The sequence below is a fragment of the Natrix helvetica genome (genome assembly GCF_964273705.1).
Source record: "Natrix helvetica genome assembly, chromosome: 1".
Classification (NCBI taxonomy): domain Eukaryota; kingdom Metazoa; phylum Chordata; class Lepidosauria; order Squamata; family Natricidae; genus Natrix; species Natrix helvetica.
The window spans coordinates 143991373-144015854 of NC_138548.1; the positions used below are offsets into that span (position 1 = coordinate 143991373).

The following is a 24482-nucleotide window of genomic DNA, read 5'->3' on the forward strand; positions in this document are numbered from 1 at the left end:
CCCCATAATCTACTCATTCCAAAATCTAGATGTAAGGGGGGGAAGGCATCCAAACTGTGATAGTTTCATACAGGCCTTTTTGTTTCATGCCTCACAGGGGTTACGTTTTGAAAATTCAAAATGGAGCTCAGAAAGGTATTGTTCTAGTAAGGGCATTTTAAAGTTGGAAAGCTAAGGCAATGATATACTGCTTAAGCAACTATTTTCAAGGTTATCTGGAGTCAGATTTCATTAGCGGACTTTCACATTCTCAAAAGCAACTCAGCAAATTTAGTCAAAATCTTAAAAACTTGGGATTCATTCTTTCTTCTCCCCATTCCAACAATATATAGAAAATCTCATAGTTTACCAAACAAAACCAAAGACACTAGTTTACAATTTTAGAAACAGAAAACCCAGACACATTAGTGTTTCTTTTCTTTCTCCATTGCAAACAAAAACAAAAAAAATTAAATTTAAAAGCATTTATGAGATAAACATTCTAATGCATTTCACATTACAATTACACACATACTGTTACATATTGTGAATTGTTGCAGCAATTTTTGTGATTAAACAAAGAGTGGGGACCTGTTCAGTTTGGTAGACCTACCCATCAGAGATGTAACCATTACCAAAGTGATGTCACAGGTGAGAGGGACAATCTTTTTTCACAGGTACATGGGTGAAACATTAAAATTGATTTTTTAAAGCCTTAAGCTGACAACATCCATTTTGATCCTTATTTCAACAATAGAAACAGCAACAAAAATCAGTCATTTTGTATCAGATTTCAGTGGCGAATTGTGGAGGCACCCTGGGACTATATACGTGGTCCATCGGATGCCTGTTTGAAAACAGAATAGAGCAGAACAGCAATGACAACCTGAACGCATTTGTAATCAAGTCAATAAATGGCCGCAAAGCAACCTTGATTCGATTGACATAACAGACTTCTCTTATCATCAGTGTAATCCACATAGGATAATATGACTAAACTAATCCACCATCTGGCCAGTCAAGTAGAATGGCAAGTCAAATTTGCCATCGTGTTTAATTCCCTCCTGGCATAGTATTTTTCATTATGCAGTGCACAAAAGTGAGCAAAACCATTTCAGTGAAAGCCTGGCACTGAAAGCACTGAGTGAACTAACCATTATTAAATTGCATGATGTGTCAGCACTTGCCCATCCAGATGTCAAGAATACTATCCACTGATAAGTAGCTTCCTAAATGTTATTTTACATTTCACCTAAAGCTGGGCAATGAAAGGTGTCTGAGCTTTTCTAGCTGCAAATTGGCATTGGCATTACAGAAAGGATGAAAACCTTTAGATCAAGAGGACATTGGTTGAATGGCTTCAAGCAGGGACTGATAAATGAAACCTGTTGACCATTGTGTCCACATGCAATAGGTTTTCAATAGAATAGAACAGAACAGAACAGAATTTTGTATTGGCCAAATGTCATTGGACACATAAGGAATTTGCCTCCAGTACGTAAGTTCTCAGTGTATATACAAGCAACAAGTGATCAATGATGATCATAATCATCCTAAAAACACATTCATCATAAATCATAAGATACAACACTTAGTGATAGTCATACTAAATAAGCAATCCATATAAATCATCCTAGGATACTGAATAAAACAATTAATATAAATTGTTAAGATACAAGCAACTGAATGAGACAAATGTGAGCCACATGAAGCTCATCCAATGTGCATCTCTCAGGTGATGTGAGTTAGGGACCGTACAACTTCTTCAAAGGCTTTACTCTCCTTAGAGTCTAGCTTCTCCGAGGACTTTCCTAAGAAAAGAATCAAGGGCAAAACCTAGGGTCAGCAAAGCTATCCCTGCACTTAAGAGATTTGATGCAAAACTGCTCAAGTGCAGAAACTTCTGTCATGGAGTTGAGAAGACATGTGCTTAAGTGCATAACATCAATTGAGAGAGCCAAACAACTTTGCACCATATCGCCTAAAAAAAGGGATGGAACATTTGAAACAATTCTCATCTGAAGTAACTGTTTTGGTCTGTCTATATCCAAAACAATACAATTGGATCTCAGGAAATTGAAACAGAAGAGGAAACACTTAAGAACTGCTAGAGGAAGACTCATATTGAATGTGGCTGGATCCTGGTGTGAGCTCACATTTGAACCTTCACTGTGGCAATTCAGGTAACACAAAGGAATATTTTGCCTTTTTTGTCCCATTGACTAAAAACAGCCCAGCCATCTCCCTTTTAAGGTATCCTGCTACATTTTAGGGAAAGAGGTTCCCTGGATCCACAGTCCTATATTTTTGTGAGGCAGCAATTCCACCACTAGCAACTTCTTAACTTCACAGACCTGGGTTTTCTTCTTTCTTTTAACATTTGCTAAGGGGAATGAGATGGCTCAAAGGCAGCTTACATCTTGGGAGGGAACCATATTAATAGGAAAGATTAAATGTATAAAGAATTGTAGACAAAAGGAGTGGCAAGTCAAAAGCACATAGAATATGGCCGCTCAGGAGTGCTGATGCAAACGTGTAAAGAAATGCCAGGGGCATTCCTGTCCCGCCTTCTACTTTCCAATTTCTGTATTACTACAAATACAAGCTCCTTAAGCCCTTGGGATACAGGCAGCCCAACTGTAAGCAAAAAAAAAAAAAGAGGATCTGAGAGTTGCCATTGAAAAGAAATACCTCCTTTGGGTCAGGCTAACTTATTTCTGCTGACTTCGTTGTCGCACTGATTATTTCCCAGTAATGCAGAAGTGGTTTGCTGCTGCCCTCTCACAGAATATGTTTTTTTTTTTAAAAAAAAAATGTACTTCCCAGTCTTGCATTTCCTAATGTTGTTTGTTGAGAGACGCTGTCAGACAGAGAGGTGGGAAGCCGACTCGAGTAACAGAAAGCAAATGTGGATTTTCCCAGAGCCATAGAAATACTACTGAGGTTTATTCTCCATAAACCCTTGAGCATTCAGGGGCAGAAGACGACAATCAAAATGCTCTTTTGGAGCCTCAGCAGTCTGAATCAAGAACTTGAAAGTAACTCTCAAAGTATCTAACCAAGGAATTAAACAGAACTGGCAGGACCAGTTTGAGGCCTGCCGTCACACAGTCTTAGTAAGCCTTTCACCTGCACTGTGAACACATGGCCAACTTCTTTTCTGAGAAGTCTCTGACCCCTTCCTTCCCTCTGAGTAAAACTTTTCAGTGGGAGAAGCTAATTTCCTTCTCAGTATTGTAGGGAACCAAACGATGCAGAGACCTTAGTTTTGATTTGTTGAGGGCTTGAGGCCTTAAATGAGATAATCTTAGCCAGCCAGAGACATTGGCTCCCTTCATCACAGTACTTGTTTTATTGAAGTATTAAGCGGGTCCAACCCTATTTAGCTTTTTTGACATCAGCCAAGATCAGCTTGATGCTTCCAAATTTGGGCACAAGCTGAGAATTTTTATGTAGCCATTAGAATAAGAGTGGCAGGCTATGGTAACACTATGGTACCCTTCCTTCCATGTTGACACTTTCCAGATATGTTGAGATCAGCATTCCTAGACAGTATAGTGACCTTGTTGATTGACAGTTGTGGAAATGACACTCCTAGAGGTATCATATCTGGAGAATTCCAGATTAGACCAAGAGCTAATCTCTAAAAATCTTAAAGTTGGGATTAGAGTTAGGGACAGCCATCTAAAATAAAGCCAATAGAATTCTGCACACATATTGTGTCACAACAAAACGAAGCCAAGAAATGCTGTGAGTTATGTGCTATGTACAAGTACATTGTTGCATATACTGTTTCGAGAGTTTGAAAAGCGCTTTTTGTTTTTTTCAAAAAACTAAGTACAGCTTGCCAAATGCTCAGGTTAGTAGATTCCCATTCAGTTAAAGTGCACAGAAATAGGCAGGATGTAAATCTTTGATCCAGTAAATACAATTATTAGATCAAGCTACAGTATAATGCTGTCAGCCTAGACACAGGGACAGTTTTATTTGTTTCATTGTCCTAGTGTCTAGTGGTTTTAATAAGGTATTGCCTCTAAGGAAATGTGGGCTCATTATCCAGTTTATTTAACATATTTTCTTAGCAATAAAATATCTTTTGTAAACATTCTATAAAAGCCAGGGAGCTGAAGTCCCGTTCCTTAAAAATCTATCTTACATCTGCAATACTTCAGTATCAACTTTCTGGCGGAAAAAACAAAAACAAAATAAATCAAGGCAGTTACAAAGATAAGAAGCTTAAAATAGTGCTTCAAATCAAGTAAAAGCAAGCAGTACATTGAAAACAATCAACTGGTTAAATGGAAATTTGTGGTTGCAATAAAAATCTGGTTGCACAAGTGGAAAATCTAAAGATAGCATCCTATGCCATCCAAGGACCAAATTCCATACAGGAGCAATTAAATAAATTGCTGCAGAAAGGATATTTGAGCGGGTTGTTCAGTGACAGGAGATATACTCCGTTTCTTGCAAACTCTTGTTTCTTGCAAACTAGGCTACGAGTAATCCCAGGCAGAGATCTCTGAGCAACATCAATCAAAAAACACTGTATAACTTTTCCATCATTGCCTCTTTTAGGAAAAAGTGAAAGACAAATAAACAATGGGAAAATATTTTTTTAAAAACTATATATCTGAGATTGTGATATCAGACTTCCCCATCGCTTCCTGCTTAGTAAACTTCTCAATTTTTTAAATGTTTTCCTTAGTAGAGGAATAATCTACTTTAAACTATACATTCCTATGCATGGTTACTCATAAGGAAGTCCTACTATGTTCAATATGTCTTTTTTATTTTCCCAAGTGTACATGCAGAACTGGAGGCAAAAAAAGTTTGACATACTGTATATCAACTAACTACAGGCAGTCCTCGACTTACGATCACAATGGAGCCCAAAATTTCTGTTGCTACGTGAGACATTTGGTAAATTTTGCCCCATTTTATGACCTTTCTTGACACCGTTGTTAAATGAATCACTGCACTTGATAAGTTAGTAACCTGGTTGTTAAGTGAATCTGGTTTCTCCATTGACTTCGCTTGTCAGAAGGTCGCAAAAGGTGATCACATGAATCTTGGGATATAGCAATGGTTATAAATATGAACCAGTTGCCAAGCATCTGACTTTTGATCAAGAGGCTACAAAATGGTCATAAGTCACTTTTTCAGTGCCTTTGTAACTTTGAACGGTCGATAAATGAACTGTTGTAAATCGAGGACCACCTCTATACTTTGCCTATTGGAATTGATTCTTTCCTTTATTATTCACAACTCATGTATAATTAGGTATATAATCTTGGTTTTTTTTTCTTGCATTATTGCACTGTTGCAGAAAGTTTAGTCAACTTCAAAGAATGTCTGCCTCTATAAAAAGATATGGGTGCAAGTACATCAGAGAACAAAATTTTACATCTGTAAACACATCTTTACAAATGTGTAAGAGATTATCGAAAGTCTAAGATAACATAGTCCCACACTTATTATATTAACCTTAAAAAAAAGATGATGCATTTTCCCCCAGAAATAGCTGTTACCATCAATTTGAATTGATTAAAAAACAAGTACAGAGAAAAAACTATTGGCTAATGCCTATGCTTTCGTTAATAACCTGTTCCAATTTTCAATACTCTTCTAAGTGCATGTGATTTCTATCAGCATGTTAAGGATAGACATCAAAAGAAAGGAATGGATTGGTTGAAAAGGAAAAGAGAGAGAAAGAGAGAGAGAGAGAGCACAACAGCCTCCAGTGTGTGAGGCGATGGAGGCAACTTACCCATTTGCTATCCTGTGATGTGCACCAGAAAATATACATCTTCTGAAAGCATTCTTAATCTTTATCCATACTCCTAAGATCAAAGCTTAAATCCTGTGCAAATTTGACAAGCAGTAGTAAATTCATTCAGCTAAATGCACTGTTTGATTGAATGCATTAGTCGTGTAACACTTGTCATGACCAGGAAGAGCCTGAACTGCAAGAAATAAATTAAGACAGTTATAGTAGTTTCTCTTTTTTCACCCCTGATGTTAGAAGGGCTGACAACTAAGCGTGTATTCAAAAATGTATCATGAAATAAGTCTTTTTGAAGACTAATGAGATTTGATGCTGGCCACTAGCTTGGCTGGCTTAAAAAAAAAGGAGGGGGGCTGGGCCGATTCATGGAAGTTTGGGGGGATCAACGGCTATTAGCTGTGATGTCATGATGACTGCCTTTGACAGCTCTCTGTTGGGAATACTAGTAGGTTCTGTTGCAGTTGGTTAGCCAGTGTGGGAACAGACTGATGGACTAGTTTGATCGAGCAGGGCATGCTTCTGCTTATTTAATTTTATATTTATATAAAAATAGGTGGCATTTAATGAATGAAGTATTAATGCTTCATTCGCTAAATGAATGAGAAATTCAATTCAGGTTGAAATGAAAGGGAATGCCAGTTTTCTGGAAGACCCGCAAAACCACACCTGTGTTGGATCAGACCAACATAACTGTATACCATATTTTTCAGAGTATAAAACCTCATTTTTAGCTTCCTGAAGCCCCAACCCCGCATCCCATTTTCGCGAAAAATGGGCGAAAATTGGGCCATTTTTTTGCAAAAACGGAGGCGGGTTTTTTTTTTTTTTGCAAAAACGGAGGCTTTTTTTTTTTTTCAAAAATGGAGGCGTTTTTCCCTTCCTCTAGCCCCCAGGAGCACTCTATAGGCTTCAGCAGGTCTGGGGGAAGGGGAAAATGCCCCTTTTGTGAAAAATGGCCCATTTTCCACAAAAAGTGGGGGCATTTTTGCCTTCCCCCAGCCCTGTTGAAGCCTGCAAAGTGCTCCTGGGGGCCAGGGAGGACCATTTTTTTTTCTTACTTACTTCTTCAAAATCTTGGTGTGTCTTATACTCTGAAAAATATGGTAATTGTTGTGTCAGTACCAGACCACTAGACACAGCCTCAGCGTACACAGAACGTCAGTTTTTTGTATGTGTGCTTTGTATGCTTTTATTAAGAAAGTCCATGAAAACTCAGAAACTGACATTTAAGTTTTTCTGAATCCATTTTTAATAAGGGCAAAACAAGTTGCTTTCTTGGTCTATGCAACCAATGCAAGTAGAACCAAAAATGTGAGTTCAAAGAATGGCAGTACTTGGTGCTCAAATGTATCTTCCTAGGCTTATTTTCTGATCTGCTAGATTAAACAAAAATGAATTCCAAGGACATACCATTACCTTAATTCTATTTTGCATTTAGGATCTCAGCATAGTTTGGCTATTTTCTGTTACTTGTTATTATCTGGATCCCTTCAATAAAAATGGAAGAACACCAGTGGTTATAAAATGGAGGGACTGCTAAGGCTACAATTATAATAATGTGATGCCAACCAGAAGTCAGCTCAACAACCGGCATGACACAGATGTTTAGAATGATGACATCAGGTTGAAATGCAATGGAATGCCAGTTTTCTGGAATGCTCCCAAGACTACAACTCTGTTGCATCAGACTAACATATTGTATAATAGTTGTGTCAGTATCAGACCACTAGACACAACCTCAGTATATCCAGAATATTGGAATTTTGTCCCCCCACTATTATATGGGACAACTGCCCTCTAACCGTATGCTTTGCACCCGTGATGGCGAACCTATGGCACAGATGGTACACGGAGCCACATCTACTGGCACGGGAGCCATCAGCTCCAGCGCTCATGTACGCGCCGGCCAGCTGATTTTCAACTTTCCGGAGGGCTGGGAGAGGCCATTTTTCCCCTCCCCAGGCTTCCGGAAAATCTCCGGAGCCTGGGGAGGGTGAAAAATGGGTCCAACGGGCCAACCAGAAATTCAGAAATGACCCATTTCCGGCTTCTGGAGGGCTGGGAGAGACTGCCCCCCCCCCAGGCTTCAGGAAAGCCTCTGGAGCCTGGGGAAGGTGAAAAATGGGCCCAGTGGGCCAACTGGAAGTTTGGAAACGATCTGTTTCCGGCTTCCAGGGGGCCTCCAGGGGGCCAAGGGTTTACGCCCTCCCCAGGCTCCAGAAAACCTCAGAGTCTGGGGATGGCGAAAAACGGGCCCAATGGATCATTTCCGAACTTCCAGTTGGCCCATTGGGCCTGTTTTTGCCCTCCCCAGGCTCTGGAAGCTTTCCTAAAGCCTGGAGAGGGCAAACCACCCCACCACCACCCTGTGCAGGGAGTCATGCGCGCATGAGCAGAGGGTCACATGCGCATGCATGGGGAGGTTTGCGTGTGCATGGGCAGGTGGGGGGGGGCATGAGCACATGCACTATCTCAGGCTCACAGACAATTTTGCCACGCATTTACAAAAAGGTTTGCCATCACTGCACTAGGCCCACCAAATCTGGGCAACCCCTAGATGGCACTAAAAAGCTAGAGTTTTCTGTATTTTGCAGCAATCTAGTGTAGTCTGAAATTTTGTAGCCCAGATGGGGTAGAGCCACTTCCTATTCCCAAACCTGACAAAGCAAAGCCATGTTTATTTATTTATTTAGTATGGCCATCTATTTCACCAATGAGTTTGGACAATGAGCAAACTTTTTAAAAGAAGAATAATTAAAATAATGCACATTAAAATGCTAGCAGCTGAAAATAAATCACACAACATAATGACTAAATTAATCACGAAACTGATCCCTACCTATATTCAGGGCCACAGGCCTGTTCACAAAGTCGAGTCTTATGAAAAGCCAGTGAGTCAGGACTACAGGTAGTCCTTGACTTATAACCATTTGTTTACTGACCATTCAGTTACAATGGTTCTGAAAAAGTGACTTATGACTGTTTTTCACACATACGACTGTTGCAACATCCCTGTGATCACAGGATCAAAATTCAGGCATTTGGCAACTGGCATGTATTGATGATGATTGCAGTGTCCCCGGATCATGTGATCGCTTTTTGCAACCTTCTGATAAGCAAGGTCAACAGGGAAGCCTGATTCACTTAACACCCAGGAAGAAAGGTCATAAAATGGGACAAAACTCATTTAAGAACTGTCATGTTTAGCAACAAAAATGTTGGGCTCAATTGTGGTGGTAAGTTGAGAACTACTTGTATCCTGATCTCGGGAGGCAAAATGTTCCATGAAGCAAGTGCTATAGCAGAAAAGACACATCTGAGATCTGCCAACTGGCATTCCTTAGCTCAGGCATGTCAAACACACATGTGGGATACGGCCAGGTTGGATACGGCCCACGCAGGCCACGCCCATTCAAGCCCTACAAGGGCAAAAACAATCCGGATATGTCACGATAGGGCCCACCACCTGCCTTAGCTAATAGGACCCAAAGAATGCTCTCCGTGCCTGACAACTGGGGAGAAATGGTTCTTCAAGTAATCTGGTCCCATGTCATGAGGCGCTTTAAAGGTGACAACCAACACCTTCAATTGCACTTGGAAGTATACTGATAACCAATGCAGCTCCCAGACCAGTCCTTGACTTATGACCACAATTGAGGCCCAAATTTCTGTTACAAAGTAAAACATTTTAAGTGAATTTTGCCCCATTTTACGACTCTGCTTGCCACAGTTGTGAATCACTGAGTTTCTTAAGCTAGTAATACGGTTGTTAAGTGAATCCAGCTTCCTCATTGACTTTGTCAGGTCACAAAAAGTGATCACATGACCCGGAGACACTACAAACATTATGAGTCAGTTGCCAAGCATTCAAACTTTGACCATGTGACCTTGGGGATGCTGCAATGGTTGCGTGATTTCTTCAAGTGCCGTTGTAATTTAAGACACTCAACTGTTTTAAGTTGAGGACCACTGTATGCACTGAATAACCAGCCCCGTTTACTAGCTGGCCTACTGCATTCTCCGCCAGTGGAAGCTAATGCCTGCGGATTTCTTGATGACGCTTCTCAGAGGTACAGGCAGTCCTCAACCTACGACCACAATTGAGCCCAAAATTTATGTTGCTAAATGAGACATTTGTTCAGTGAGTTTTGCCCCATTTTACAAGTTTTCTTGCCACATTTCTTAAGTGAATCACTGAAGTTGTTAAATTAGTAACACGGACGGTTGTTAAGTGAATTTGGCTTCCCATTGACTTCTTTTGTCAGAAGGTCGCAAAAAGCATTCATGTGATTCTGGGACACTGCGACCGTCCTAAATATGAACCAATTCTCAAGCATCCAAATGTAAACCACATGACCATGGGGATGCGGGAAAAATGGTGCAAAGTCACTTTTTTCCATTGCCGTTTTAACTTCGAACTGTCACTAAATGAACTGTTGTAAAGTCGAGGACTACCTGTATTTTTGCCCTTGCCTGCTTAGGGCTGAGAGCCACTGGCTTTGTACCTATAAAGGCTGAACTAGAGTGACACTTCTCCTGATTACTATAGCCTGATGACTTAACCACTACATCAAACTGTCTCAGTTGTTGGGACTCCCCCCAAAAGGAAAGCGGTGGCCTCTGTCCACCTGCAGCCAGGCACTCTTCAACGGTTTAAACTGTATAGGCTCCCCTCTTTTCTCAGCCTGGCAGGGAGAACGAGAGAGGCATGGGAAGCGCCGGGCAGAACCAGCCGCTTCCATCCACCGGCCACTTTCCTCAGGTTGCAGCGTAGCAACCGCGCGCTTAAAGGTAAGCCTGAAAAGCACGCAAAGCGGCGGCTGGATTTCCTCCCGAAAGTGCCAAGGCACTTCCCATTTCACTGGGCAAACGCGGGCCAGAAAGGTTCGCCCCGATGCGGCTTCCCTTGGCAATGACTGCCGGGATCCCCAAGGGCAAAGGAAGACCCTGAAAACCGCGACGCCGTGGTTTCGGTCTGCCAAAATGCCTCCTCCCTTTTCCACGCGGGGAGGCTTCGCTCTCGCCCCCCGCATCTAAACTGCACCCTTCTTTCTGCACTTCCTGACTCGGGGCTCCGTGGCTCTGCCAATCAATCACCCACACACCCACATACACCAACACACACACTGCACGAAAAGGAAGCGCTTCCCTTCCGCGCGCCCAGTTTCTACAAACCCTTCCTTCCACCCCCTCCCCGCGCGCGCGCGCGCCTTCCTCACCCCTCCCCTTCCCTCCCACGGCTTCCGAACTCCGGGAGCCGAGCGTGCATTGACTCAGTTTTGAATCGCCCCTCCCAACTGAACGACCAGGATCGGCTTCCGACGCTGATTTGCTCGCGCGGTTTCGGGCCGTGACGTGAGCACGCACGCTTGCGTCTCTCTCCCGGAAGTGAAGGAAGCGGTGCGGGTCCCAGTAATAGTAACAAGCGGCTGCCTGGGCTTGTACGGTGCCCTCTGCAAGGGGGTTTCCCCCCCTCCCTCCCTCCGCAGACTTTGGCTCGCTTTGGCAAAGAAAGAGAGCGAAGGGGAGGGGGAGGCCGAGCGCAGCTCCCTGCTTTGGCTTCCCCGCCGAGGGGTGGCTGGGCAGCGGCAGGAGGAGGTGGCGGCGGCGACGGCTTTGGAGGGTGGGGGAGAGAGAGCAATGCGGCTCCGCCGCCAACAGCTCTGCCCGGACGCCACGCTTCCGCCACAGCCCCTTCCTCCTCTTCCTCCTCCTCCTCCTCTCCCCTCTTCCGTCCTCCTCACGCCATCACTGGGGGCCACGGCGTAGTGGCGCGCCCCCCCTTTCCCTCCCTCCCTCCGCACCGTAGGTATGAGACCCGCCGAGACTCCCCGCCAGCACCAAATTCGGGTATGTGATATCTGTTCTTGCTAGCCGTAGATTAGCTGGTGGAGGTTGTGGATAATGGTGGTGGTGGTGGTGCGAAGAACAACAAGAGTAATCATGTCCTGGCCTTCCTCAGAACCATCATCATCATCATCACCCGTGCTATCCCTGCTCTCTTCCCCCCACCCTCTTTAAAAAGAAAAACCCAGCAGAGGGTAGCTCTGGGTGGAAATTGCCATCTGGACTGGGGGATCCTCTCCATTCATTCAGGTTTTTCTCGCCTTCCCATGAATCTGCAGGGAGGCCAGGAGTTTTCACTTCCTTTGAAAGAGGAAGGGAGGGGAGGGGAAATGAAGTGGCCAGCCAAGAATTGAATGAAGGAGCAAGCTTTGGCACAACTCTTTTGCCTTGGCTGTGCCAACCTTCCTTATATTGCCCAGCAACTGATGGGGCAAAAACCTGCAGTGTTCTGGTGCTGCTTTTTTCTTGATATCGTTTCCTTTTTCTTAAAAGAAATCTTCCTTTATGAGTCAAGATGACGCATTCTAGAGAGGGGTATTTTATTTCTCATTGGCTTTAAGGGACTACTAAAAATTTTAGAATGTAGCTTGTTGGGCAAAATGATTTTCTTGTCCTTCTAGACTTTTCTTTTCCTGTCCTGCAAAGAATGTCCTTTCTAGTGGGCCCTATTCTTATTTAGTTGAGTACACTTTAGAAAGGCATAATCAAAATAATTTAGTTGTAGTTGCTTCATGGATCACTTCCAGAGTTTGTTATGATATATAATGTTCTGATCATGTTCCAGAAGCATAAAATGCTTGGCACGTTAGAAGCTAATAAACATAACTTTAGCATACGATTCTTTAAGTTAAAAGTGTGTTTTTGTGAATCAGTATATTGGATATAGTAGTCCCTAATTGCTATAGGAGCTTTGCTTTTAAAACAGCAGGATATGGTTATAGTTTTTTTATGAAGGGGTTTGTCATGCTATTCTATATTTATTAGTCTTCAAGTTCTGATACTGCCTGAGGAGCCTGATACTGCCTGATGTTCACTCGAGATGGTGGGACAAAAGGAAAACCTCAATAATAAGTTAAGCAATAATTAATAAATTAAGCAATAATATTTATCCAGAGATAAATAGCCTCAGAAGTATGATCATGAATGTGTGAGCTGATGGGCTCTGATTCATACAATACTAAAACTCATGGTCTAACCTCCAACTGCAACGTGTTGCATAGGACAGTAGTTGGAGCCAAATAATGTAAGAGGCATGAAGGAAGGGCTTTTACAACCACCAGATCATCCATATCAATTTATGCAGTGCACTCCTATTTTCTAAACTTACCTACTAAACTCTCCTTTGAGTTTAAAGAGCAAAAGTTTCTTTTAGCTGTTTCTTTTTCTATGGTTTTAAGGACACCTGTAGCTCAGGTATCTTCTATGACTGCCCATGTCATATCTTCTCATTAGCTCTGATGAGGATCAAGTGGGAACTCTAGTACTGTGGTAATCCTGAATGCTCTACTTAGGCAGTAATGAGACTTCAATAAGACTGCTGCAGTCATTCCTATGTTATACCCAAGCATGTTTTGTTGAATATACAATAATTAACTGACTTCACACATTGCACTGTCATAAGCCATAATGAGTTGGCTTAATGGGAAAGCAAATTATGAGTGTCCGTAATTTGCTTAGCCAAAACTAAACCACCTTATGGTGTAGCATGATGCATAACCCTATCATTTGTAGCCTGGCAGAGAACACTTGAAGAAGAGACTATTACTACATGCTGTAGATTAGATTTCTACAGAAAGAAGAGTTACTCCTGCTGTCTTTTGGATTGCTAAAAAAAAAACCCCTCCCATTTCTGATGTTGTGGACTATATTCTTTCTTCTCGGGATAATATTGCCAAGGTTTATCAAATGATTTCTGTTGTAGTTTATTATATTCATTCTATTTCAAATCTGTACTAGTTATAGGTGATGATTTATACTGATGTAATTTTTTTTGTTTTTCCTGATGCTGTCATCACTTTATGTGCAGTATTGGTATAAAAAGATTTTTTTTAAAGTTGCTTGAATGAAACAGGTGAACAATCAAGTGAATGTAGTTTCATGCCATAAGACTTTCTCCTTCTAAGTCATGGGTGTCAAACTCATTTGCATCACGTGATGTATCGTGACATATCATGATGTTTTTTGCCTTTGCGGAGCTGAGATGGGCATGGCCTGCACATGATGCATCTGGCCCGTGGGCTGTCAGTTTGACAGGCCTGTTCTAAGTGAATCAATCCCCTCAGATGTTCTATAAAGAGTTTTCTGACCCTCTGCAGCAGAAGTAGAGAAATGCAAAGAGAAAGAGAAATTTATCCTGCGTAAGGACGCCACTCCACCAATAGGTAGATGTGGCCTGGAATGTAAGCTATTGTGTTGGGTGGCAGTTCCAGTATTTATGGATTTTATTTTCAGTATTTAATTTGAATATAGTTTGTTTGCTTGTACGTTAGTTAGCATTCACAATCCAGATTTCTGCTTGATAGGATTCCTAAAAGTTTCTCGCATATCTTTTTTTCATAGCTTTAAACTGATAATTATATTTGCTGTGTAACTCCAGAAGCAATGGAAATAGCTATTAAAATGGTATAGACCCTTTTGGTCTTTAATCTTCAGGAACCACATCGCAGAGCAGTTTGAAATATTCCAATAATAGGTTTTGCAATTACTACCCTCTAGTCCTAAATGCACTTAACCAGGATGCAAGTTAAATTATTTCATTGGAAGTTCAGCATAGCTTATTTGGAATCAGTAATGGCTCAAATTAATCTGCTTCAACCTTTTTTTTATACTTACACAGGAAATGAATCTCTGGTATGGTGCTATTGCTGAAGTCACATTGTAGTTACTGAATCACTCTGTTTACTACAAATTGCATGTCTCATCTTCTTTGGTAGGCAAGTCTTGATCCTCCTATGGCAATAATTACCTTTTAATTAATAGTTTTCAAACACCTCAAGTATGTCAGATTGTGTTTCCTTCTACTCCAGTATAAAGGGAAAGTGGTTTCTGCTTGTTGAAAATTCTGTTGGGTGACTATTGTGCACTATTGTACAATTGTATCATGTTGTATTATTTGTTAATGGGTTAATAAAGTTCATATCTCAAAAGTTCAGTCCAAAGGGTTATAGTACAAAGATAAACTCTAATAAGCATCTTTAGCCTAAACATATTACTGAGAAGCATTCAGTTAAATATTTAGAAATTCACCACGTATAGATTAATGTTAAACTTAATAGTTTTAAACTATTAAGTTTAATAGTTTAAACTTACATAGCAACTATTTGAACTACCAGTTCAAAACACTGTGTTATTTTGAAATAGTTGCTATGCAAGTGTAAAAGACAATTCTTGATTTGTCAGTTAATATATCTTCCAATGCTTTATCATTTTTTTGGGAAAGAAAAATGCACATATGAATGTATATTTAAAAGGCAGCTTTTATCTTATGGCTGGAAAGTAATCTTTGTATTAAGTGAATGAATGAAATAGTTTTACTTTATCAAAAAAGTACCTACCAGGAAGATGTAATCTGCTCACATTTGCATTTTGTAGATTTGTGAAGAATAGGGACTGTTTTATATCAGTGAAAGCAAAGGAATAGATCCCCAAGGTAATGCATATGCTTTTTGCTGATAGGAGTTTTCTTTTGTTGTTTGAAAAAAAAAACCCTACTGTTTAGCACTTTGTAGCAACACATGTTTGGTAACAGACTATGCCCTTCTAGATGGTACTATCACTACTCTCCAATCCCTCTGAAGTTTTTTGAAGTTGGTCCTGTGATTGTCTGCATTCATGCTGACTGTTGACAGCAGATAGGGAATACTATGAGTCAATCAGTTCTCCCTTCAGTCAACCAATAGGAGAGTACAAAAATGATCAATTACTGTGTCTTGAGTTACAGCAGTTCCTGGAGTAGCAAAAATCCTCTCAGGACTACTATTGAAAACTGAATAATCAATTGCTATCTCTACCCTTATGTTTATAACAACTGTTGTATGAGTTAGTCTCACCATTGTACAAACAAAAATCTCAACTGTTGGGATGAGCAGTAAATTGTCTGAATGCCGAGGTGTCATTCTTCCTGCAAATATGTTCCTGTTGAAAACTACAGTAATGGTAAAATACTCTAATTTTCCTATGAGGCACTTTTGTCCAGTTTCAAGTAACCCACAAAGACTGGGAGCTAAAGTAAGGCAAGGCTTTAAGTAGGCTAAGTTAAACCTGTTCCTTATTTAGATGCATTATGAAAATTCCTAGAAGAATTAAAATTGATTTTGCTGATAATATAGCTGTACTATATATTAAAGAGTGCTGAGTTCAGATTATTGAAAGGAGGATGAAGAAAGCATTCTTTCAAATGGGAAAGTAGCCAAATCCTTAGTCCATGAAGTTTGCAATTTTAGTTGTGTTATAACTGAGTTTGAAGGAAATTATGATTTAAAAATTACATTTCCAACATTTGGCATTCACCTATTTATTAAAAAAATGTTGGATTAATTATACTCAGTTTGCAAAAATTGGTAGATGTTCCTAGAAAGAATGACTTGATGGAATATGTTCACTCTCGGTTTCTGCAAAAGCTCATGACCATAGAGAAAAGACTGGACAGCATGATACCTTGTGGTCAAGATTGAAGTTGTTCTTAAACAATTTAAAACAGTTCTTATAGATGCGTAACTGTTGTGTTTTTCTTTCTTTTTTTCCCTTTCCATTTCAAATTGTATGTGATCTATTATTCCTTTTGGTTTTGGTTTTATACTTTGTTGTGTTGCATTTATGTTGTACTAAATCAATTTTGAAAGGGATACAACCTTCTTAAACTGGTGCAGATATCAAATATGGAAAGGTTCTAAGTTAAAATTAAATCAATTTTTTCTTCTTAAATTAAAACTACATTTGTTTTCTTTTTGGCAAGTACATAAAGCTACTTTATTATTCACTGTTAAAGTGGTATACTAATATCATTCAATAGACTATATTGTTTTATCTTCTGCATCCTAAATTCATCATAGGATTATTTCCTGTGTTGATACCGTAATATACAGTAATATAAATTACTGATAAGTAGCTTAAAATTATTGACATAGTCTACTTAATAAACTGTTGTGTTTCAATATTAGATGAGCACATATTTTATTTATATCTCATACTTCAACTCTACCACATTCAAAATAACCGTCAGTATATATTATTAAAAATAATCTATTGTAACATATAAACTAATTCAGACGATAGTGATAATACCCACATTAAAAGTCACATAAAGCACCAAAACTAGCACCACCAACAAACAAACAAACAAAAAAACCCATGACCAACAGAAGCAAGAAGCTCAGGGTCATGTAACTAGAAAGGTGAGTATAAATTTGAAAATTAAACCTTACTGCTTCCTTTTCCCTGGATTTGCCAATTCTTTCTCTCATTTCCCAGGTATTCTAACCATATCTTTCTATTGCACATTAATTTCATAAAGAGGCTAAAATTGGACTCTCTATTTAAAATAAAAAGAAAGAGAGGTACTTGAAGAGTATGGATATAAAGGGAGAATGTGTTGATCCTAAAGTTTTTGCAGAGTAAGGCCTCAATATCTTACAATGGGTTCAACTTGCTTGTTTTTTCTGGGTGGCCATGTTTTCCTGGCCATCTCTCCAGTGAAGTGGCCAAACATGTTATAGGCTTGGAGCTGAGAATGATTAAATTAGCTGTGTGACTGACAGTCTGGTCTCAACCATTTCAGTAGCTTAAACATTAATAGAAAATTTGAAACTCTGCTGCAGAACGTTGGTGTTGATGGAAGGTTTATGAGAAAAGTGTACCTGAAAGTTGACAATAGTTAAATAAAATTTTAATTGTTCACAATCAAGTGGTTCTCTAAATATATGATAGAATATGATATGCATACAGATATGGCTAGTGTGTTATCTCTATTTACAGATTGGTGACGGGAGTTACCCAGGCTTGTGCTGCTACGGTTCAACCAGTTTTCTCTGGATGTGGGGTCTGAGGTTATCTGGGAGTTCATGGCAACCAGGAATCTGGTCCAATTTATTCACATTGATTCATACAAGGGTCACACATTGAAACTGGCGGTTGGTTTTGGGTAGCGATGTCATGATCTAGACCCTAGAGGTGTTAACATCAATTGTTTGCCATGAATGGATCACTCCATTTGGACGCTAGAGTTCTCTGCAGTTCCCCAGGTGCCAGGTATACAAGTGCAGTTTCAGTGGGAGCTGGGAGTTTTTCCTGAAGTTCTGTTACGTAATTTGGTGGATATCTTCATTGTGGTTTAGAATGAGCATGTGAAGAGTGATGGAGTGAATTGCACCTGTACAGATTCTCTGTGTGTGTGGATCTTGTAGAACTCTATTGTTTATTGAGGAGCTCTGAGAGATTAGTGGTACAAAAGATTTGGGGAAGATAAAAAGTGAAGTCTAGGGAGCTGAGGAATGTTCTCAGCATCTGCTAGACAAAGTCCCTCAACTTTGCTCATAGTTGGCTCGGCAAATCTAAGTAACCAAGTCATGCCTGAGCTCTGTTATCTGAAAAGAGTTCAAGTTGGTTGGTCTTGGTCCTGAGGAAGTGGGCAGGGACTTTGCGTCTGTGAATTCTGTAACTTGTGTTCTGTACCCATGTCCCTCCTGGTTAGTTAAAGACTCTTATGAAGAGGCATTTGGATTCAAGCAGTAGTTAATGCCTCTTTGTGGCAGTAGTTAATACCTCCCTGTCTTCTTAAGAGGCCCAACAGTTCTAGACAACTTTCATTCAGCCCTTGACCTTCTCTTTTTAGAGAAGACTGTTGAAAAGGTGGTTGATGCTCAGATAAAAAGGGCCTTGGGTGCAGTGGATTATCTGAATCCTTTTCAGTCTGGTTTCAGACCAGGATACTTACTGAGATGGTACTTACATACTAGAGGATAGTTAAACATTCTAGCCCTTGTTTATCTCTCAGCAGTTCTCAATACCATCGACAATGGTGTGTTGAGATGATTTTGGAAAGTGAGAGTGGAAGGCACCGTTTTGTGTCAATTCTCTTCCTTTCTCCATGGCTATTTTGCTTGGTGTTGGCGAGCGGAGTGTTCAAGCCCTAGGCGCCATAGCAGAGCTCTTCTTTTCTCTTCACATTTACAAGAAAGGTCATTTGAGGTCACATGAAGCAGTGAAGCTGGGATTGTTGCCCATTTCCCCAAGGCTTCATTCAGCTCATATTCCCCCCTCCCCTCAAAGGGCTTCACAGCTACAGAAACTTGAGAAGAGATAGGATCATTCATTTATTCCCTCAATAAAAGTTTACTCACAAACATCCATGCTGGCATTCCAGCTGCCAGGCTAATTGGGCCACAGCCTGCTGTTTTTAGGGACATCCCAGGGTCCAGAGGCAGCCTCACTCCACTCAGGCCCTTTAGCTTACAAAAATAAATGCTAAGGTAGGGTTTATGGGGCAGTCAGCTGCCAGGACCACAGGGATACTGTAAGCAGCATATCCTGGTGAGATTTCAGCCTTAAGCTTGTCTTGGCAGCTCAACTGCTGAAAAACAAGATTGCTTAAGAGCAGAATTTGAAGCAGCACCTCATCCCAGTCAGTGCAAGAATTTTTGGAGGGAGGCAAAAATTATCTGCCACTTTACAATCTTTGAGACTTTTGATTGTTTGAAGTACTCAGTATAAAAGACATGGTTATATGTTTATATCAACTTGCAAGACCCAGGAGGGTAAAGTCAACCCAGAACAACAGCCTTGTTATGTGCCACAATAAAGCATTGTGTACAGTTATCTACTACACTGTGGTGTATCCAGTCCCTGGAAAACAAACAAACCTCATAGCTGGCTTGTGGTATGGTGTAATCAGTATGCTGATGATGCCCAACTACACATTTCCATCCTTGGAGGCTGTGAGGGGCTGGATGAGGAGGAACCAGCTTTCACTCAATCCTGGCAAAATGAAGTATTTTTGTGGGTTTGGGCCCCAGGTATAAAGATATGCCATCTTTGACTGGCCAGGGTTGCAATGCCCCAGACAGAGCTGGTGCACAATTGGGGTGGGGAAGGGGATTATTGTTTGATGAGCAATGGCAGCTGTGGGGAGGGGCATTTACAAATATCTATATTGTATGCCAACTGTACCTTTTCCAGGAGGCCTTGCTCAGGAGTACTATTTGGATTACTGCAATGCGCTTTACATAGGGCTGCCCTTGAAGGCCATCCAGAAGTTACAACTGGTCCAGAATTCAGCAGTGTACCCCAGGGTTTGCTCATACTACACACCTATTGTGTGAATTGCACTGATTTCCAGTTTTCTTCTGGGTACAATTCAAAGTACTGGTTATAACTCTTAAAGCCCTACGTGGAATGTACGAACCAGGTCGTTTGTAGGATTGCCTCTCCCTGGGGATACCTAACTGCCCCACCCAGGCTCCAAGTCCCTTCCTTTAAATATTGCCATCTTGTGGGTCCTCAGAAGTGTGCCTTTTCCCCTGCAGCCCCTGCCCTATGTATAGAACACCCTCTCTCCTGAGAGCTGTCCCTATCCTTTTATCCTCAGGACCTGACTCAGTTTCCAAGTTCTGGGATTGGGTAAGGTCAGGGTGCGATGAGAATATAGGTTGCATGAAAGAAGTGCAGTTGTGGCCCCATTTTTAAAAAAGTTTTATCATTGTTTGTTATATGATTGTATACATTGATTTATTGGCTGTAAGCCATCCAGAATTGGTTTTAAGATTGGCAGCCATACAAACGTTTTCCTTAATGGTTGTATTTTTTTAAATTGTTAAAATAATAAAATCTAAAAGAAAGACAAAAAATGGAAATGGAAATAATAATTTCTAAGTATAGACTTTTCAAAAAAAAATGTAGTGAGAAAACTTTCTAGTAATACATCCTCCCTGATTTTCCATTTGTTTCCCCCAACTGCTAACTACAATTTAAATATTTTTGCTTTCAGTTTAACATTAATCATTGTCGTTGGCTTCTGCTTAAGTCCTAGAAGTCATATTCCAAATCTTGTTTTGCTGTGTAATGCATTGCATATAAAGGAGACATTCCTGCCTGCGTTTGGTTAAACATTGCAGCATATTCTCCAGTTCTGGTCTTCCAATCTGATATTGTTGGCAAACCTTCCTTTTCCAATATTATGCAAGATCTGTTCTTGCTGCTATCAACATATACGTTAATTATTTATTTGTGTTTTGTGAAAACAACCTGATAAAATACTTATGATTTCAATTCAAGTTTTATTTTTTAAATATTTTGAATGTTTTGATGTACTACTTTTTAAAATACTTTGAATGTTTTGATATATTTCTAACATTTTGTTTTTTAGGTTTTGGGGGAGTAAATGGTTTCTTCGTTGTTGATATTTCCAACATTTGTTTTGTGTGCTTTGTCAATTTTGGCAATCATTGACAGAGTTAAATATCATCTGCATATATTTTGTACCATTTTTCCCTTAAATTTCAGCTTGAAGTAAAATCTTACCTTCAATCCACTGTGATTATTTTTCTCAAGTTTTTATTCCATGTTTTTTACATTACAGTGTTCAATTTGTTTCATCTCCATCTAATATTTCAATAGCCATTTATTAAAAACAACATCGTAACACATTATCTTGACTTTGTTTAAGTATTTCAAACTCTGTCATCTTTCTCAAAGTTCCTTTTCCTTTTTTTGGGAAGGTTTTTTATTTTTCCTTTGTTTGAAGATGCAGATGGTCCTTGCTTTATTTATATTCTTCAGTAAATTCTTGAATGTACATTTTTAGATTTTCATTTCCAATTTTATGTTTAGAGTATTATTTCCTTTAAAAAACTCTTGAGTTTTTTCTGTATATCATATAATGACTGCTGTACTCTGGAGTTTCTATATAAGATATAAGACTAGTCTGGCAGTTTGCTGATTTTTAAAAATCTGTTTTTCAAAAACGAATGTACAAATTGGAAAATGAACAAAGCTGCATTATACAGATTTCCAGTTAAATATATTCTTTACATATATAAACTTGATATAAAAGTTCTGATAATTGTATCAAGTGTCTTAACATAAAAGGGGTAAAATGAAGTTTAATTTGCAATATTAGAATGAAATGTTATAAACCCGTGTTCCTCTATCAGCTGGATCTGATTTGTGGCATTTGTTTTTGTCTCCAATACTTAAATCATAGTATGTTGTCATCTTAATTTAGAAGCATAAACACTGGTTTCTTCACTCCTTCTGTGGGATTTAGTTCCCTAAATTAAGGTTTGTTGGACATAGTTTTCTTCCACTATGTTTAAAGACACCACCACTACCACCACCCTGGAATATAAATTATTGTGAAAATGTTTCTACTTCCTTTCAAAATATGAGGGAAAGGTATACTTACCTTCACTTCCAAAATGTGAAATTTATATATTCATAAATTATGCCTACTGTATCTGGACAGTATTCTAGCTCCATATATTAAAACCCATCTGAATCACTTTAAGTTCAGTTATTTTAAGATGGTCTTGGTTAGCATTATGGCTTAATATGAAATGCAAAATGTGACAAATACATTCTTTCCAGCTTTGTTTTAAAACTGTTATAAATATACATTTCTCTCTGTGTTGGAATTTGTGTGCATCTATAAAAACAGTATCCTTACATATTAGCCATATAGTTAACCTTAAATTGCATTAGTATGGTATTTCCAAATACATTGGATTAAAAAAGAATTTCTGTAGAAATGAATAATCGGTTTGACAATTTTTCAAATATGAGTTACAACTAGTCAAATTATCATTATTTTTGCTTCATCATATGTAAACATACCTGTTTTAATATAGCCAGTAATTGTCATAGTTCTGTTCAGATAATCATAGGTATTTCATTATCCCTTATATTATTTTATCAAGTGGGATAGTGACAATGTACAAGTAGATCTTGCTTAGTGACTCCCTTGTTGAGCAACCATACAGCAATGCTGAGAAAATAACTTTATGACAAAGTCCTGCATGTAGGAACTTGACAGACTCCTTCAGTCATGTGATTACCATTATAGTCAATATGTGTTGTCTTATGCTGACCTGTTATTTTTCATTTTTTCCTCCTTTTCAGAGCTGAGAAAGATTGCAGAGGAAGGGATTATAAGAGACTAAGCAGGCACACAATGGGGAGTACACATTGAAACGAATGTGGCAGCATCAACAGCTCAAAGGCACTTAGGGCTGGAAGCCACATGTGTGCTATGTAAACAACTGGTATAATTCCCATTAGGTTGCTGCTTACTCTCTTGTAATCTTTTCTTTCCCAATGAATGCAAATACAAACAATTCCCTTCTTGTCAATTATCCCGGTTCTGGGCGAGCATTTTGGAATGGGTGATGGAAGAGGGAAAAGTAAAGCACAGTATAGTCACATGATTTACCACTTAGTGACCATTTAGCTTAACAACAGTTGCTGGTTCCAATTGTGATCATTAAATGAGGACTACCTGTAAAATGGAACTAGAATGAACAACAAAAGAAATAAAAATGGCATGATAAATTTCAGTTTGAACTAATGAATGCTAATGATAGGCTGACCTGTGTACAACAAAATATCAAAATAATGCATTATTTGCTATTTTGCTATTCTTTATTCTAGTTAATACTTACAGAGTGTAGTAAAAATTCAAGAGATGGCCTTTTGATCTTTCTTATTCTTGCTTTCTTTTTAATCTGGAAATATAATGCATAATTTGAATCACAGTTGCTAAAATTCAAAATAATAAAAAAACCATTACATATTTTGCTGAAACATCCATCACCATTCAAGCTAAAAGTAGCCTCTAAAAAGTTATTTAAAATACCCATTAACAATTTCTTTAGTTAAAATATACTCAAATAAGGGTGAACTTAGAACAGTGTTCCCAGAATTTAACACGGCAAAAAATGAAAGTTTTTCAACTCTGGACAATAATAATCTGTACCCAGAACAGATTACATCCTACAGTGATACCTTTAACACCATCAAACATCAACATCTGCCTATCCCAGATCCCTTGGAAGAACTTTGTAATAGCTCAGTGAAGTACTTAGACAACGTTGGCTGTTCTTGGAAAGCATAGCAGAATTGAACCTTGTTGGAATCTGGAAAGGAGTCTATTACAAAGTCCCATGGGAAGGCAGAAAAAGAAGACAACTTGTTGCCAAGAAAGCTACAGGGACCCCTGCATGAAGTCGCTTGAAGGCTTGAAGAAGACTTATAAAAAAACATCACTCCTGTTGTTTTAATCATAATTGATTGAAGTGATGATCAAGCAAGCAAAAATTGGCATACTTCCATTTGCACTAGCAATGTGGTTATCAATAATTAATTAGAATGAGGTTCCAAAGCATTATTCTGCCTTGGAGAATTTCAGTTACCCACCTTCAGTGTTAAAATTTTGCTTCCTCAACATATGCCACATAGAGTACAGTAGTTTCTAGAATTTTTAGGAATTCTAGACTTTATAGAATTTCCTTCTACCCCAAATCCCCAACAAAATAATTTTGAAAGCTACTATAGGTTTGCATATTTCTTATTAAAATAAATAACATGAAACTGATCTAAGAGTTCATTCATCCATTTATTGAATTTCTAGGCTACCCAAATTCAGAATGACTCTGGATAGTTTCACAATTAATAACAAATACAAGATGAGGCCATATAAGCAAAGAAGAGCAGAGACAAGCTAGCAAGCATTAGCACAAACTGTTCCCTACAAAGAACAATTAGTTCTGGATTGCCCTGTGACCAAATATGTTTGGCAAGTGGGGGGAAATGCTTTTTTGTCCTGTTAGATGTTTTAGTTGCATTTGGTACCATTGATCACGGTATCATTTTGTGTGACCTGTAA

At 39.3% G+C, this 24482-nt stretch overlaps 1 protein-coding gene across 1 annotated transcript in view; it reads left to right on the forward strand.

The window, feature by feature from the left end:
• Positions 1-11130: 11130 nt before the first annotated feature.
• The window catches only part of SPOPL (speckle type BTB/POZ protein like), a 45615-nt gene continuing 32263 nt past the window's right edge, over positions 11131-24482 (forward strand). Inside the window, exon 1 of the mRNA XM_081936135.1 lies at positions 11131-11614. The gene's annotated coding sequence lies outside the window, so the exon portion shown is untranslated. The remainder of the gene's footprint in view (positions 11615-24482) is intronic.